The sequence below is a fragment of the Erinaceus europaeus genome, chromosome 3 (genome assembly GCF_950295315.1).
Source record: "Erinaceus europaeus chromosome 3, mEriEur2.1, whole genome shotgun sequence".
Taxonomy (NCBI): Eukaryota; Metazoa; Chordata; class Mammalia; order Eulipotyphla; family Erinaceidae; genus Erinaceus; species Erinaceus europaeus.
Window position 1 is genome coordinate 129,900,602 of NC_080164.1, and position 16,331 is coordinate 129,916,932.

At 35.9% G+C, this 16,331-nt stretch overlaps 1 protein-coding gene across 1 annotated transcript in view; it reads left to right on the forward strand.

Annotated features, from left to right (window-relative positions):
• The window catches only part of CFAP299 (cilia and flagella associated protein 299), a 566,954-nt gene that overhangs the window by 311,418 nt on the left and 239,205 nt on the right, over positions 1-16,331 (forward strand). The gene's annotated exons all lie outside the window — the stretch shown is intronic.

Here is a 16,331-nt window from a genome sequence, read left to right on the forward strand (position 1 = left end):
TTTCTTCATTTTCATTTGTTTCCAGGAACATTTGAATTTCCTGCTTGAGTGAATCTCTGACCCAGTGGCTCTTAAGGAGTATGTTATTTAGTTTCCAAATTTTGTGACTTTTAATAATTGTCTGTTTGTTGTTAAATGTTAGTTTTACTCCACTGTGGTCTGAGAAGATACTTGGGATGATTTCAATGTTCTTGAATTTATTGATGTTGTCTTTGTAGCCTAACATGTGGTCTATCCTTGAGTATGAGTTATGTGGATTTGAAAAGAAGGTGTATTCCATTTTTTTAGGTGAAGGACTCTGAAAATGTCCAAGAGGTCTAGTCTGTCAATCTCTTCATTCAATTCTCTTGTATCTTTGTTGGTTCTCTGCTTTGTTGATCTGTCTAAGTGTGAGAGTGGGGTATTGAAGTCTCCCACTATTATTGTATTACTATTGGTGTATTTTTGAAATTCTTTCAGTAAGTGTTTGACGTATTTAGATGGTCCCTCATTGGGTGCATAGGTGTTAATGATTGTTAAGTCTTTTTGGCTGACTGATCCTCTAATCATTATGTAATGTGCTTGCCTATCTTTTATTACTTTATTTAATTTAAAATCTATTGTGTCTGAGATGAGAATGGCTGTTCCTGCCCTTTTTTATCGTCCATTAGCTTGTATGATAGTTTTCCATCCTTTCACTTTAAGTCTGTGTTTATCTTGTTGTGACCGATGGGATTCTTGCAAGCAGCATAAGGTTGGATTATGTTTTCTGATCCATCCCCCCACTCTGTATCTTTTGATGGGTGATTTTAAGCAATTGAAATTTATTGATATTATGGATTTAATGTATTGTAGTGCCATTGTTCAAAAAAAAATTTTTTTTTTTGCTCTGATATATTGCCAGTAATATAGTGATGTTCTTGTTTATAAGAGGTCTTTTAGAACCTCTTTCAGGGCCGGCTTGGTGATGGTTGCCTCCTTTAACTGTTGTTTGTCTAAGAAGGTTTTGATCCCTTCATCTAGTTTGAATGAAAGTCTAGCAGGATATATTATCCTTGGTTGAAACCCTTTTTCATTCAGGGCTCGATAGATATCTTGCCATTCTCTTCTAGCTTTTAGAGTTTGAGTGGAGAAATCTGCAGATAATCTTATGGGTTTTCCCTTGTATGTGACATTTTTTTCTCTCTTGCTGCCTTTAGGATCCTTTCTTTATCCTTACTACTTCTCATTGTGACTATGATGTGTTTTGGTGTCTTCAGGTCTGGGTTGATTCTGTTTGGTACTCTCTGGGCCTCTTGAATCTTGATGTCCTTTCTGTTATTCAGGTCTGGGAAGTTTTCTTCTATTATTTCCTCTAGAATGTTTGCTTCCCCTTCCTCTCTTTCTTCCTCTGGCAGGCCAATTATGCGAATGTTACTTTTTTGAGATCATCCCATAGGTCTTTGTTGTTGTTTTCAGTGTCTCTCAATCTCTTTTTAAGCTCTTTCACCTCTTTTTTAGTTTTCTCTAACTCATCCTCTGTCTGACTAATTCTGTTTTCTGCTTCTGTTAGTCTGCTTTCCCTTGCCTCAGCTTCTTTCTTCATTACAGCTATTTCAGCTTTCAGTTCTCTAATTGCCTCAAGATAATCAGTATTTTCCTTGGTGTTCTCTACTGTTGTTTCCCTAATACTGCCATTCCTTTCCTCCAATGTTGTTTTCATTTCTGTGATTAATAAGTTTATTATTGCTTGGATACTTTTCTTATCTATGGTTACTTCTGGCTGATTTGTAGTTTTTCTGGGCTCTTGTCTTCATTCATTGGAGTAGCAGTTTTATTTGTTTTTGATCTACCCATTTTTTTGATTTATGTGTTTCTTTTTTTTTATGCTCTGTTGTTCCTCAGTTGTTGTGTTTTGAGCACAAGCAACACTGTACTAAATACCTTTATGACAATTGCACTCACCAACTTCAGGAATTACAATAGCAACTGAAGCAAGGATTGAAGCAGTTTAATCACTATCAGTTAGCCAAACAATTTCTCCACTCCGTGAAAAAATAGTAACCAAATACCAGTGAAGAAGAAAGAGAAAAAAAAAGAAGGGATAGCAAGAATAGACAGTTATGCAAATCTACTATCCACTGTATATTCTAGGGGTAACAAGAGGGGAAAGGGAAGTAGAGCAGAGATACACACATAGAGAGTCCACTCTGAGTCAGATTTCTTCCCCAAAATAATTCACAAATTCACAAAGGCAAAGAAGAAGGAAGGAAGAAGTGTATGACAAGATTTAAAAAAAGAAAAGAAAAAGAAAAAAAAAGAGAGACAAGTGAGAGAAAAGGGAAAAGAGAAGAAAAAGAGCTGTATTTACAGAGCAGTGAAAAGAAAAAAAAACCCTCAGTACTAGATAAGGATGGCTGAAATAGACAGTTATGCAAATCTACTATCCACTGTATATCCTAGGGGTGGCTAAAGGAGGAAGGGAAGTTGAGCAGATCACTCGCAGTGACAATCCACACTGAGTAGAATCTTCCCCAAAATAATTCCCAAATGTGTATCAGTGAATTCAAAAAAGCACACTGTTTGGTGGTGTGGGGTCTGGGGCCTGTGGCTTTGGAAGCTGTAGGATTAAGGAAGAAAGGATGACAAGAATGAGAAAAAGAAGAAAGAAAAAAAAAGAGAGAAAGAAAAAAAAAGATAAGAAAAAGAACAGTCATAAAAGAGCGGTGAAAGGAAAGATTTATTTATTTATTCACTTATTTTTAATTAATTAGCTATATGGGGTGAGGTGGGGGGGTTGGCTACTTAGAAAGAAAAAAAAAGGCCAGAGGTTTCAGAAGGGTATAGACTTAGAATGAATGATACTCCCTGGTGGGACAGGAATTTGGTAAAGACAGAAGCTCAGCAAGGGAGCCTGCTAGGAGCTGGTCCCCAGGGACTGGTTATGGGGAGGGTGGTGGTGAGGGGGAGGAGGTGTGCTTTATAATTAAATGGAAAAAAAAATTTTCCCCCCTTTTTTTCTACTCTATTTCTTTTTTCTTTTTTTTTGACTTGAATTGGTGACTTTATTAAAATAAATGCATCACATTTAAGATTAGTACAGCAAAAAGCATTGAAATATAAGTTCTCTGAATTCTTTTTTTTAACAATTTAATTTTTTTTATTATTATTTAAGAAAGTATTAATTAACAAAACCTCTTAATCCAAATTAAGTTATAGTTACCTCCTTGGTATCACCGCTAGGACTCCTTATTGACTGGCCTACTAAAGGCAGAAAATCCTACCGTTTCCAGAAGGTGTGGTCAGAGCTCAAGCCACTAGCAGCTTCTCAGTCCACCGTGAACCTCTGGGTTAACTATTATTTCTACAACTACCTGTCTATATTTCTATGTGTATAAATATCCTTTTTCTTTCTTTTCTTTTTCCATATTCTTTTCCTTTTAAAGTCACATACATCTATGACTATATACAAATGCCCCTCCCTTTTTCCTTTTCTCTCTCTGGGTCCTGATGGAGTTAGAGTTCGGAACCCTCTGGTCATCTCCCAAATGGAAGTATAGGCCAAAATTCTTTTTTGGGTTCAGAAGGTGGGAGTTCTGGCTTCTTGCTCTTCCACTGGTCTTGGACATTGGCAGGTTGATCCATACCCCCGGCCTGCTAAACCCAATCTATATGATAATTCTAGAATTATCTAATAGATAATAACATTTGACTGCTTTCCTTCTAGTTTAATATTGTTCAAATATATTTTTTAAGAAACTAGCAACTACACCTAATTATTCACTATTTAAAACTTCTGAATATGATTAGAATTTACCTACCCAATGTCCTTACTATAAATGATCCTTGATTATAATTTGACAACATAGAAAATTCTCATTTTTACAAGGACACAGTTTTAGTTTAACTTTGGTTGGCAACTGTACAAAAAAAAGTAACTTGTCTAGAGAGCAGAAATGTATTTTTTTGAAGTAGTGGGACTTTGCATAGACTTTTCATTTTTAAAATTTGTTTCTGTTCCAGCTTTTTATGCAGTAAATAAAGTTGTTAGATGGTGAATACAAGTTTCTCAAATGTACTGTGTTATTGGAAAAATTATGGCATATTTTTCTGTGTTTTCCTATGCAAAATATGTCATGACCTTCCTGACACTCCAGTACTTAAGTGCATGTGTTGTGGAATGTTTATGTGTACACTGTTTTTCAATGACTGCTAAGGCATGAAATCTTTACTTTGAGCCTCAGCACTGCCTAAAGCAGTGTGATGTTCTCAGTTTCTCTTTCTCTCTCATAAGTAAATAACATCTTGAAAAATGTTGGATTTTGCTTAGGTGCAGTTTACATTAAAAATAGATCACTAATATGGAATTTTGAAAATTCTGATTATACATTTGACTTGGAAGTTCTCATAAGCATATATACCCAGATGGATTTTATAAGTAATTATCACCATCATTAGCCTATGTAGTCTCTATAAGATCTTTAAAAAGCACTGTTTATTCTTTATCATATTTTAAGGTCAGGTTTGTCTGATGATGCCTTAAAACATTACACAATTTAATCAAGACTAATGACAATATTTCAGAACCCTTATATAATCTAAAGGCTGTATGAAAAAAAATATTTCTAAAACTAAGTCTTAGCCCCACTAATTGGCTAAAGTTTCAGAGAATAAATGTTTTGCCTAAGGAAAGGTTTCCCCCAGAAAATATTAACTTAAATCAGATTCTAGGTATTTCTCTTTTGTGCTGATGCCTTCCCAGTAATATACTTACATATCTATAATACTTATCAATAATATCTATCACAGCTATAAATATATGAAATTATAGCTTGAGTTAGTTACAAGGAGAGAATTATAAAGGTTTTAGAGCTATATTAAGTTGCTGATAAGTACCAGAAGGCTTTGAGGTTATCTATGTTTATATTTTTGTTTAGCATAGATTAAAGCTGAGTTATCAAATTTCATTTTGTCCTTGTACCAGCTTGTTAAGTACAGTTTACTGAATGGCCACATGCCACAATTAGTTTCAACATTTCCATACATAACTAGAAATACATTTGGATAGCTTCATCATCATGCATGTGCATGAATGGAGTACTCACTGAGTTACTGATAATTCCACCATAATTTCTTTGTCTTAATGATATCTTTTTGAACTTTAGGAAACAGAAGAATTAGTATATTAACTTATAACAATATAGATTTTTAATAAAATAAATGTAGAGGAGGGGGAAAGAATACTTGTTTATAATAAACACCTCCTCACTAGATGCTTGGCTCCTAGATTGCTAGCTAAGATCACTGATGGAAGAAGCATATCAGGGGATATTTCAATTCTTACTCTTTCATCATGCCACTCACATTACAGATGAACCATGTTTCTGAAATGATTATTTTCTACCCCTTAAGATTTAGATTTACTCTGAATTTTATAGTGGTCACATGGAGAATTGATTTATAATTAACCATAATTTTAAGCATGAAGCATTGAAGATTTAGAACAACGATTGGCAAACTATGATCTGTGAACCCATTCTGGCCTGCTGCTTGTTTTTAGGAAGGTCTGTGAGATACACATTATTTATGTTCTGAAATAGTGCTTCACAATAAAAGAAAAAGCACAATATTTCATGACACATGAAAATTCAGTACAAATTGCCATAACCATGAAGTTTTATTAGAACATAACCAGACTCATTTGTTCATGAGTAAGTGATGTTTGTTTTTTGCAATACATTGAAAAAAATGACCAGGTATGGTAGAGACTAAACAGAATGCTTTCAGAATTTTGCAGTGATACTCACCACACTACCCATCACAGATATACTGTTATAGTTCTAGGTTTCAAGTTTATGGTTATACCACAGCATTGGCGAACAATGTGTTTGTTATGCAGTGGCACTATATTTGTTCTAGAATTTTAAAACATGTGTCAGCATCAGTAAGCTAAGCACTCATCACAATATCTCCAACCCAAAGAAAACAATTGTCAGAACAGTTACCACATTTAAGTGGAATATCTCACCATACCGGAATTTCTTCACCAAAATAAAATATGAAATGAAGATAAAAACCAAAATCTGTTTCTGAGTCACTCATTACTTAGTCAAACAAGGAAAAGTCATCTTCCAATGTTAATTACATTGTTTTTACTTGCAGTAGTGGAAAACATTTTCCAAAGAAAATAAACTTTATTTAAAACTATTATTCTTTTAGTTAAGAGTAGAAAGACTGAGTATGAATTTAGGGCATCAATTGAGCGTATTTGAAACAACATCAATATTTAACTAAAAAGCAAAGCAAGTGACTTGAAGTAATCCCTTTACCTGTTAATCAGCCAACAGATGTTGCTGATATGTCCCATTTTGATGAGTCAATGCCAAGTGCAAAGTGACAGGCTAATTTGCCTCTAAAAGAAACCTACCTGGAACAAGTGCTGGCAGGAAATGTTTAAAGAAGTTGAGAAAATCAGCACAACTGAAGTGGAATCAGTTAGGATGTTACAACTTAAGGGTATTGAAATTATGAAACTACATCTAATTGAAATCTTACAGAAAGCATATATAGTGGAAAAATGCTAAGGTATTCAAAGTATTACTGTCACAGGACACTCCATAGGGAAAAAAAAACTTCAGAGCCAGGACATCATACATGTGCATTTTCACTGCTCTGGACTGCTTGCTTGTTGAGAAAGAAGAGAGAATGGTGGGGGGTGGGGAGCACAACACCACAGCTTCCTCCCATGTCATATGGGGACTCAAACCTGGGTTGCTAACAAGGTAAGATACACACCCTACCCAGTAAGATATCTTTCTGATACTGTAGAAAAGGAATCCATAGTGTTTTTGAACCATACTGATAGCAGTGGACTGCATTCACTCTCATGATTTTATTCATTGTCAGCTGCACACATTTTTGTTTAGAAATAGAAACTGATTACCTAGAGCTGTTATGCAGAAGTTCAATGTTTTAACAGTGATCAAGATTCATTATAGTTTTCTCTTTTTTTCCTTTTCCTTTTTTTTTCTTCTTCTGCCTTCAGGGTTATCGCTGGGGCTGGGTGCCTGCACTATGAACCCACTGCTCCTGGAGGCCATTTTTCCCATTTTGTTGCACTTGTTGTTGCTAATTGTTATAGCTGACATTGCCTTTGTTGTCAGGACAGCGAAATTGAGAGAGGAAGGGCAAACAGAGAGGGGGAGAGAAAGACAGACACCTGCACACCTGCTTCACCACCTGTGAAGCGACCCCCCTACAAGTGAGGAGCCAGGAGTTCTAACCATTAACCTTAAGTCAGTCCTTGCACTTTGTGCCATGTGTGCTTAAACCACTGTGCTACCACCCAACTCCCCTTTCTCAGTTTTTTTTTTAATTAGTGATTTAATAGTGCTTTCCAAGGTTATAACTTTACAGGGTAGATTACCACATTGTATTCACCACCAAACTTCTCATTTTCTTTTAAAATCAAGTCTGAGGCTGTTTTTTGTTTCTTTGCTTTGTTTGTTTGTTTCTGAATAGAAACAATGATACTAAACTACCATTTTCAAATATCAAATTGTCTTGGAACTTGAGTTCTGTTTAATAATGGTAAGGTATTTAACCTACACTTATAAGCAAAAGCAGTGCTTATATGTGGAATTTCACTGCAGCAAAGTCATTTTACAGTAATTGACATTATTTATGTCAATGCATTACTTTTCTTTTGCTCTGCAACTGCCTACTGCAAAGTAGGCAACTTAAACCAAAATCTAATCATTAATTCACATTCTATATGTTGAAATTAAGGTGTCAGCCAGGCCATTTTCTGATGGTTAAACTCATTGTCTGGTTCATTCTCCTTCATCTTGGCTGTATTCAATTTCTTTTAGTAATAAGGCAGGAACTTCCTCAATGGCTTTGGCTGCAAACCACTCTCAGCATCTAGAGGCTGCCCACATCTCTTGCCACATCACTATCTCTGTCTCCATGCCAGCAATGATGCTTCAAACCCTAATTCTCAGAATCTTGACTTCCTCCATCTACAGACCAGATTTAAAGGACATGTGTTCAGGTCTAGTTAGAGGAGTAAAATTCATCTTATTTAGAGCCCCAGAGGCTAGCCCCTCATATGGTGAGCATCTCAGTATATTCTTAGAATTCTGTCTGCCCCACAGAAGAGATGTCAAGGTATTCAGTATATTTTCTGGCACCAGTGAAGCAGTTATCTGGATAGTGTGCTTTTTTGCCATGTGCACTACCCAGGTTCAAGCCTGGCCCCTGCACTAGAGGAAGTTTCAGTACTATGGTGTCTTTCACCCCTTCTCTTCACCTGTTGCTGTGTCTATGGAAACCATAAAAAACAAACCAACACCAAGTCAATGTACTTCCTGTTTTGTCATAAAGTAAAATAGCAAGGGAGATATTCATTTCCACAAAGGAAATACCTAGCTTTAAAAAACATCTTGAAGTATTTAATTTTCACTATTTTGGGGATTATTACCAGGCCTTTGCCGTTCCAGGATGACTATTTTTTTCCAGATACAAAGAGACAAAATGACAGAGTGTGAAAGAAACCACAGCACTAAAATTCCCTCCAATGTAATGGGGACTGGGCTTGAACTAGGGTCATGTGCATAGCAAAGCAGTACACTATACAAGTGAGCTATTTTGCTGAGTCAAAATTGCAACTTCTACATAGCTTTCAATAGAATATGATTATCCTGCAGAGCAATAACATATTTGAGGTAAAATATTAAATAAGGAATGTGATGGAATCCTACAAATGAATTCCAAACAGTCATCTTTTTATTTGTGGATTGTTATTAGTATTTGGCATTACTGTATGGAAGGATTTTTTAAATGTGAACTGTGTAAAATCAATTAACACATTAGCATTAACAAAGACTTGGGGTTGTAGTCCGGGAGGTGGTGCAGTAGATAAAGTGTTGAACTTTCAAGCATGAGATCCTGAGTTCAATGCCCAGTAGCACATGTGCTAGAGTGATGTCTGGTTCTTTCTCTCCTCCTACCCCTCTTATTAATGAATACATTAAAATATTTTTTAAAAGACTTGGGGTTGAAAATGGGATTTATATACAAGATGGACATTAGTTTGACATTATTGCTGATGTTTAAATGTAAAATCACTGTTGATATTATAGATTTATGTATGAGAAAGTTATTTACTGTGTCATCTCTACCTACTGCCACTGCTTATGGTCTACTCTTCCACCCAAGTGGTCTAGTAAGTTATACTTGCTGTCATTCTCTAAACACTCCAGGTCCATAGCACTCCATTCCTGCACAAATTATTTCCTCTACCAAAAAGAGTCTTATATAGCATTACTCTATGCAAGCTTCCTACTTACCTTTTAGAACCTGTCTCCATCACTGACTAGTCTATGAGGGCTTTCCTTTCTCTCCTGACATATTTGGTTTTTCCTACCCATTCTTCTATAAGCAATCCCTTATAGCTTTGGCATTATTGTATTCTACTCTATTCCATATTACAGATGGATTTCCCAAATACAGACTCCAACTTTTACTCATGTTTTATAATAATTTGCTTCTTTCATTGTGCTTGGAATATAGTAAGTTTTCTGAGAATGTTGATAGAAAAAAGAAGACCATGAAAACTTTGTTCCAAGATATAAGGTTTACATATTACTTTTAAATAGTAACTATGATCTCTAGGTGTCTCTCTGGGGGACTTACAGAAGTTAATCACTTTCCCTGTTAGAAGTAATGTGGATAAGTGACTTGGGCTAGAGAAAGAAAAAGTTACTGAATTTAGATTTCAATTCAGATTGCTTATAAAACTGCTTGATCAAAACTACAACTGAGCTGGAGATTAGGAACTATCTTACAATGGTTAAGGATGGGGGTTTTGTAGATACCAGAACTGTTCACTTTTAAATAAAAGTATAAGAAACATAGGTAATATTATAAATCTAAGTTCTGTGTTAACCAAAACTTTTTTAACTTTTTGATACCTTCTTTTTATATCCATGCTGGTGACATGTGACCTTGCTCCTCAACTTTATCTCTAATATATTCATCTATTTCTAGCACTCGATTCAGTAGCCATGAAAAGTTGAGAGGATGGGTGGTGGTGCACCTAGTTGAGCACACATGTTACAATCCACAAACACCCAAGTTTGAGCTTACTTGCCAGGGGGAAAGCTTTGTGAGTGGTGAAGCAGTGCTGTAGGTGTCTCTATCTCCCTCTGCCCTCTTGTTTTCTGGCTGTCTCTATCCAATAAAGATGATTTTTAAAAATCCTTAAAAGAAAAGTTGAGAGGACAAGAGCACCACCATAAAAATTATGGAAGAAGACGGCATTTGGTGATGAAAGTGGTGCACAAGCATGCAATCAGAGTAGATAAGAAACTGTAGTTATGTGACAAGAGTCTTATGAACCATTATTTCGCACAGTAAAGTGATTTGAGGGGGAGTGGAAAGGAGGAACTTAACAAATGTGACATGGTTTTGTGAGTGAATCATTCTCTTCCTCAAATATTTTAATGTCAAATGCATGCTTTTTTCCTCTTCACTCGCCAGCAGTAACTTCATTTATATAATGGTAGTGCTAGGGTTTAGATCTTACAATTTCTTATCATGCTCATTTCTGTGAAGTTATAATGTGGCAGCAAGCTTCCATCAGAACTGCTTCAACTCTGGTTGTACCAACATTGTAAAGCAACAAGCTCCAATGTTTTTAGCTTCCTCACATTTTCACATTCTCTACTATATTGTGTGTTCCTTTTCCTTCCTTTCTGGCTTGCTTTTTTCTTCTATCACAGTGATAAATCAATCCCTTTATTACTGCTCTCAACTAATATACCATCATATTTTTCAGTTCTGGTAATCTTTAGAATCTACATTCTTCATTTTGGCATCTAAAATGCTTCTACATTAGACCATGCTGAATTCTAATTTATTTTGACTATTTAAATTGTGTAGGGCATTCATAATTTTTTTTTAATTTCTTTATTTAAGAAAGGATTAATTAACAAAACCATAGGGTAGGAGGGGTACAACTTCACACAATTCCCACCACCCAATCTCCATATCCCACCCCCTCCCCTGATAGCTTTCCCATTCTCTATCCCTCTGGGAGCATGGACCCAGGGTCATTGTGGGTTGCAGAAGGTAGAAGGTCTGGCTTCTGTACTTCCTTCCCCGCTGAACATGGGCGTTGACTGGTTGGTCCATACTCCCAGTCTGTGTCTCTCTTTCCCTAGTAGGGTGTGTCTCTGGGGAAGCTGAGCTCCAGGACACACTGGTGGGGTCTTCAATCCAGGGAAGCCTGGCCAGCATCCTGATGACATCTGGAACCTGGTGGCTGAAAAGAGAGTTAACATACGAAGCCAAACAAATTGTTGAGCAATCATGGACCCAAAGCTTGGAATAATGGAGAGGAAGTGTTAGGGGGGTACTCACTGCAAACTCTAGTGTACTTCTGCTTTCAGGTATATATTTTGCAGTAGTTTATGGATACGTGTGAACATATGCTCTCTCTCACAGAAACTGGTGTATATCTAGGTTGTGGGACTTTGTTAGAAAGTGAACCACCTGAGATGAAATTAGAGTATACTATGAAAGGAAAGGTCTCACCCAAGTAATGAAGCTGAAGGGTTGTCATTCCACACCTGAAGTCTCTGGACACAGTCTGAAGTGAAGCATGTTGAGGTGGCAATTGTGTTGGTTAGGTTGTGATCGGCAGATGCAATATTATTTGGTATGGATTGGGAGATGCATACGGGAAAGTGGGCCCTATCCAAGGGTTCCAGGACTGGGGGAAGTAGGGGCTCTATAGTGGAGATGTGAGGTTCCTGCTGTCTTAGGGTTCAAAAAGACAATCGATAGTTAATGTTATCATCACATTATTTGGTAATTGGGTTAACTTTGAAAAGTCCTTTTGTTATGGTTTGCTGTACAGGGGCATTCATAATCTAACCATTGCTGAAGTTTATAGCTTACCTTGCCATATATATATATTATTTACAATGCTTCTTAGTGCTCATTCACCAGGTTCTAGGCATAAATAATTAGTGCCAGCATCCCAGATGTTTCAAAATATTTATTCCTTTGCTTTATTCTATCCTAGTAATCTCATTGTCTCCAAGTTTAAATATTTAAAACCTTCAGCAGCCCCTACTTGTGAATAAACTGTAATTCTCTGAATAAAACACAAAATTGGAGTGAAAGAGTTTTATTCTCTGAGTTCAAGAAAGTGCTATTGTACATGGGGCCATTTGCCACAACTGCTATAGTGTAAGTATGAAGTATTAATCAGACTAAGTAGTCTTTGGAGACTGGCCTTTTTTTTTTTTTTTTTTAGTTTTCTCTGATTCATTCTTGATCATGCTAGTTCTTTTTTCTGCTTCAGTTATTCTTTTCTCAGTTTCCTTAGCTGTTTTCTTTAGTTCAACTATTTTGTTATCCTTTTCAGTTACAGTGTTAGCTTGTTCAACTAGTTGGACTCTTAAATCAGCTTTTAGTTCTCTAATTACCTCTAGATAATTTTTCTTTTCCTTGAGTTTCATTTGTTATTTCTCCATTTTAAAAATGTTTTATTCATTTTATTTTTGAGAGAGACGAATAGAGAGACAGAGAGAAACACTAGAGCACTGCTCAGCTCTGCCTTATGGTAGGGTGAGGAATTGAACCTGGGACTTTGGAGCCTCAGGCATGAGAATCTGTTTACATAGCCATTATGCTGTCTACCGCCAACATTGTTTCCCCATTTCTGGTAATAATTACCATCAAAAGCTTTCCTCACTCCTGTGATTATTGCATGGATTAGTGTATAGATGCTTTTGTCATTCTTATTTGTTTCTGGCTTGTTGAAATTTTTTTCTGGGTTTCTGTCCTGGTTCATTTCTGTCATGTTTCTCTTTGGTTTTACCATTATATTTGGTGTGTTTTCAAATTTGTGTCCTGGTTGTTCTTGTTCATGTGTGGTATGAGCTGGCTTCTAGTCTGCTGGTTCCTGGACCCTTGATTGGTTTGGGAATAGGTGAAACTGTTATTCCAATGTTGACACCACTACCTTTGGAAAATGAGAGGCAGTGTCTCTTGCATTTAAATTGAAGAGAGAAATAGACAACTGTAACAGCAACGTGGTGCCTACTTACACTTTTCATGGTAAACTCTTGGAGGGTACCTCCCTCACACCTTTTCAATTCCATGAGCACACTTGCCTAGACCCACTTGTGGCTAAATAAGTTACTTAAGAGGTTTACAGTTATAAATTTTGAGAATTATTATTATTATTATTGCTTTAACTGAATCCCTGAAGTGAAGTAAAATAGTTGATAATAGCTTCTTTTGCTGTTGGGAAGTTAGCTAGGAGGTTTTTTTTCTAACTGGAGCTGTGGGTTTAAACAAATAGAATTTTAACTTAATCCTCTCCCATGATTAAGAGAGAAAACAGAGATAAGAAATTGAAGATAAGGTCAATAAAACAAGAGAGATAACAGAGATGATGGAGATAAAATATATAAGATAAAACAGAGATTGATAAAGGTATATGATTTTGTTCAAAACAGGCATGTTATAGCTTGGGGTTATTCTCTCCCCTACTGCCATATAGCTAAAACAAGATTCTACTCAGAACTGGATTGACATCCAGTGGTGAGCTCTGATAAGGAGTCAGATACTATCCTTGGTCTTCTTTGCCACCTGCAGTGCTGCTTCAGTATTGGTTCAGAGCCAGCCTTCAGCAAGTATGTTTGTTTTTTTTTTTTTTACCCATTGGCCACACATGTCAGTACTCATCTGTGGCTTAGTGAGTTTCTCAAGAAATCCTATATTTTGCTGAGTTTTCAGGTGATTTTTTTCTAGGTTCACAGGAAAGTGGGTTGACAACTCCTACTCCATAGCATTTCATAACTCTGAAGAAAGGCTTTATAAAAGTTCAGGGAGCAAAAATAAGGAATTCCCTACTTTCATACAAGAAGTGCAAGTAATTTAAGCAAGAGACTCTAAGTTTAAAAATATGGACATTATACTAATTTCAGGCAGGGATGGTAACTTCACTAGTTTATTCAGGCTGCAACTAATCACCAGTAAATCCATCATGGTGAGATTTATTCAGAATACAGCTATCTTTGTCTTCCACATGGTGTATATTAATTTAAGAAGGTGTCTCCTTTGAAACAAATTTTAACTTTCAGCCTTTCTGCTGTGTCAATGAAAGCAAACACCACTGTTGTAATGAGTAAAGACAAAAGAAAATTTTTCCTAGGTTGCAACAGGTTTAAGTCTGTAATCTATATATAATCTGAGTCAAATATCAATGTTACTAGAAGCACTGATCTTCTTGTTTCTACTTTGATATAAATCTCTATTATAGCTAAGGACCTTTATTGAGCAACTCTGTCCATATTTGAATTGCCTTTTCAATTGTATTCAATCATTGCTTTAGTTACCTCTCTAGTAATTCAGATACTGTGTAATCTGATTCAGTGAAGACCCATGGTATCCTGCTATGTGTGTGTGTGTGTGTGTGTGTATACATATATATGTGTATATATATACATATACATATACATATACATATATATATATATATATATATATATATATATGGTTTTCCATATATGTGTGTGTGTATGTGTGTGTGAACATACAGTGCACACACATGCCTCAGATTACTTGGGTCATTGGGTACAACACTGAATAGACTTGTTGAACAAAAATTTGGTTACATCAATGCTTAATAAAGTGACTTGGAGAAATGGAGAGAAGGAAAGATGAAGGGAAAGAAGAAAGGACCATTGGGAGCAGTGGTATCGTGTGTATACCAAACACCAGCAATAATCCTAGTGACAAAACAGAAAAAGAAAACTAAAATAACAACTCCCTACCTGGTGACTCATTTTGTGCATCTACTTTGCAGTAACTGTGCTATCTGCATAAACATTATCTGCCAACATCTGTTCCTTGAACACTAACTGATTCATGACTATTTAGCATGTTAAGGAAAAAACTGCATACCACTATTATAAAGCTTACTGTTATAAAGTCAATACAGCTGGGATAAAGTAGATCAGTTTCATTTAACCTCATGTATCAACAAAACTTCAGATAAGTACTAATCCCAGAATCTAGGTTACATGTGATATCATAAAGTGTGACAAAGACCAGCTTACAATCTCAATCTTTATTTCTTAGCTACTAGCTTGAGCTTGTAATAAGGACTATATGAAACATCTTGTTTTGACCTGAACAAATTAAGTACTTAAGTCAATATGATATGTACTTAATTTTTTTTCACTAAAGTAAGTAAACTCCAAAACTTTCAAGTCAGTAGCCAAATATATTATAGTGGATTGAAACATTTTTCTAAAATAAAATGGGTGTAATTTGAAATAAGGTTTTTCTTCAACAATTACTGGATGTATTCAACAAATCAGTGAATAGTTTGTTCTAAAATGTTGAGCTTAAGATTCAACTAAACTGGTATCAAAATTTCTGCTATGCTTATTAACATGATGACTACTTTTCACAGTCTGACTAATATTATACTTCAGGCATGCAAATGAAAGTTTTGTGTGCTTCCATTTCAATTTATCTGAGGTATGTGCCCTGTCAGAATGGTATTCTTGCATTGCTTTACTTATTTATTTATTTATTTGAGAGTCTCCATATGCCAAGCACTGTTTGGTTGTTGGAGAATATTTGTGGCCCAGCCATTGCGCTGGGGTTCTAGAGATTTGGGCAAAGTAAATAGTGGAATGTTACTGCATAAGGCATGCATGCAAGAGATTTCAGGATCAAACCCCAGTAGCCAAAACTGGGCAATTCTCTGAAAAATAAATAAATAAATAAATAAATAACCTGGCTATTCAAGGGTATACAGGAGTAAAACTGAGAGGTTTGGGACAAGAGAATCTCTCATGAGAGAGTGGGACAGAAACAGAGACTAGAGGAAAGGCATAGAGCATAGAGGCAGCATGCTATGCTATGTAAAAGACTAGTATTTTATAGCATAAGTAGATTTTAAAGCAGAAGAAGATGTTGGGTTGTGGGCCTGCATTTTTGTTACCAGGAACCTCTCAACTGGTTTGAGTCCCTGTAGAAGTCTACGGAGGAGAATACCCACCATGCATCAGGCAGTTGTATGCAGTTTAGAGAAGGGAACCAACAGACTTTAACAAGCTGCATAACCAGGTCACCGTTATTACATAGAAAACAAATAATTTTCTATATTATAGGAAATATTTGAAACTATTTGAAGAAAAACTTTGCTAAATACCACCAGTAGAAACTTCAGTAACATTAGTAGCAACGAAAATTTAAAGAGCACAAATTATTCTAGCCTGTCAGTGTGCCAAAACTTCCAGTGTCTCAGTGTAATCCTTACTAAGACTTTGTGTACTGTG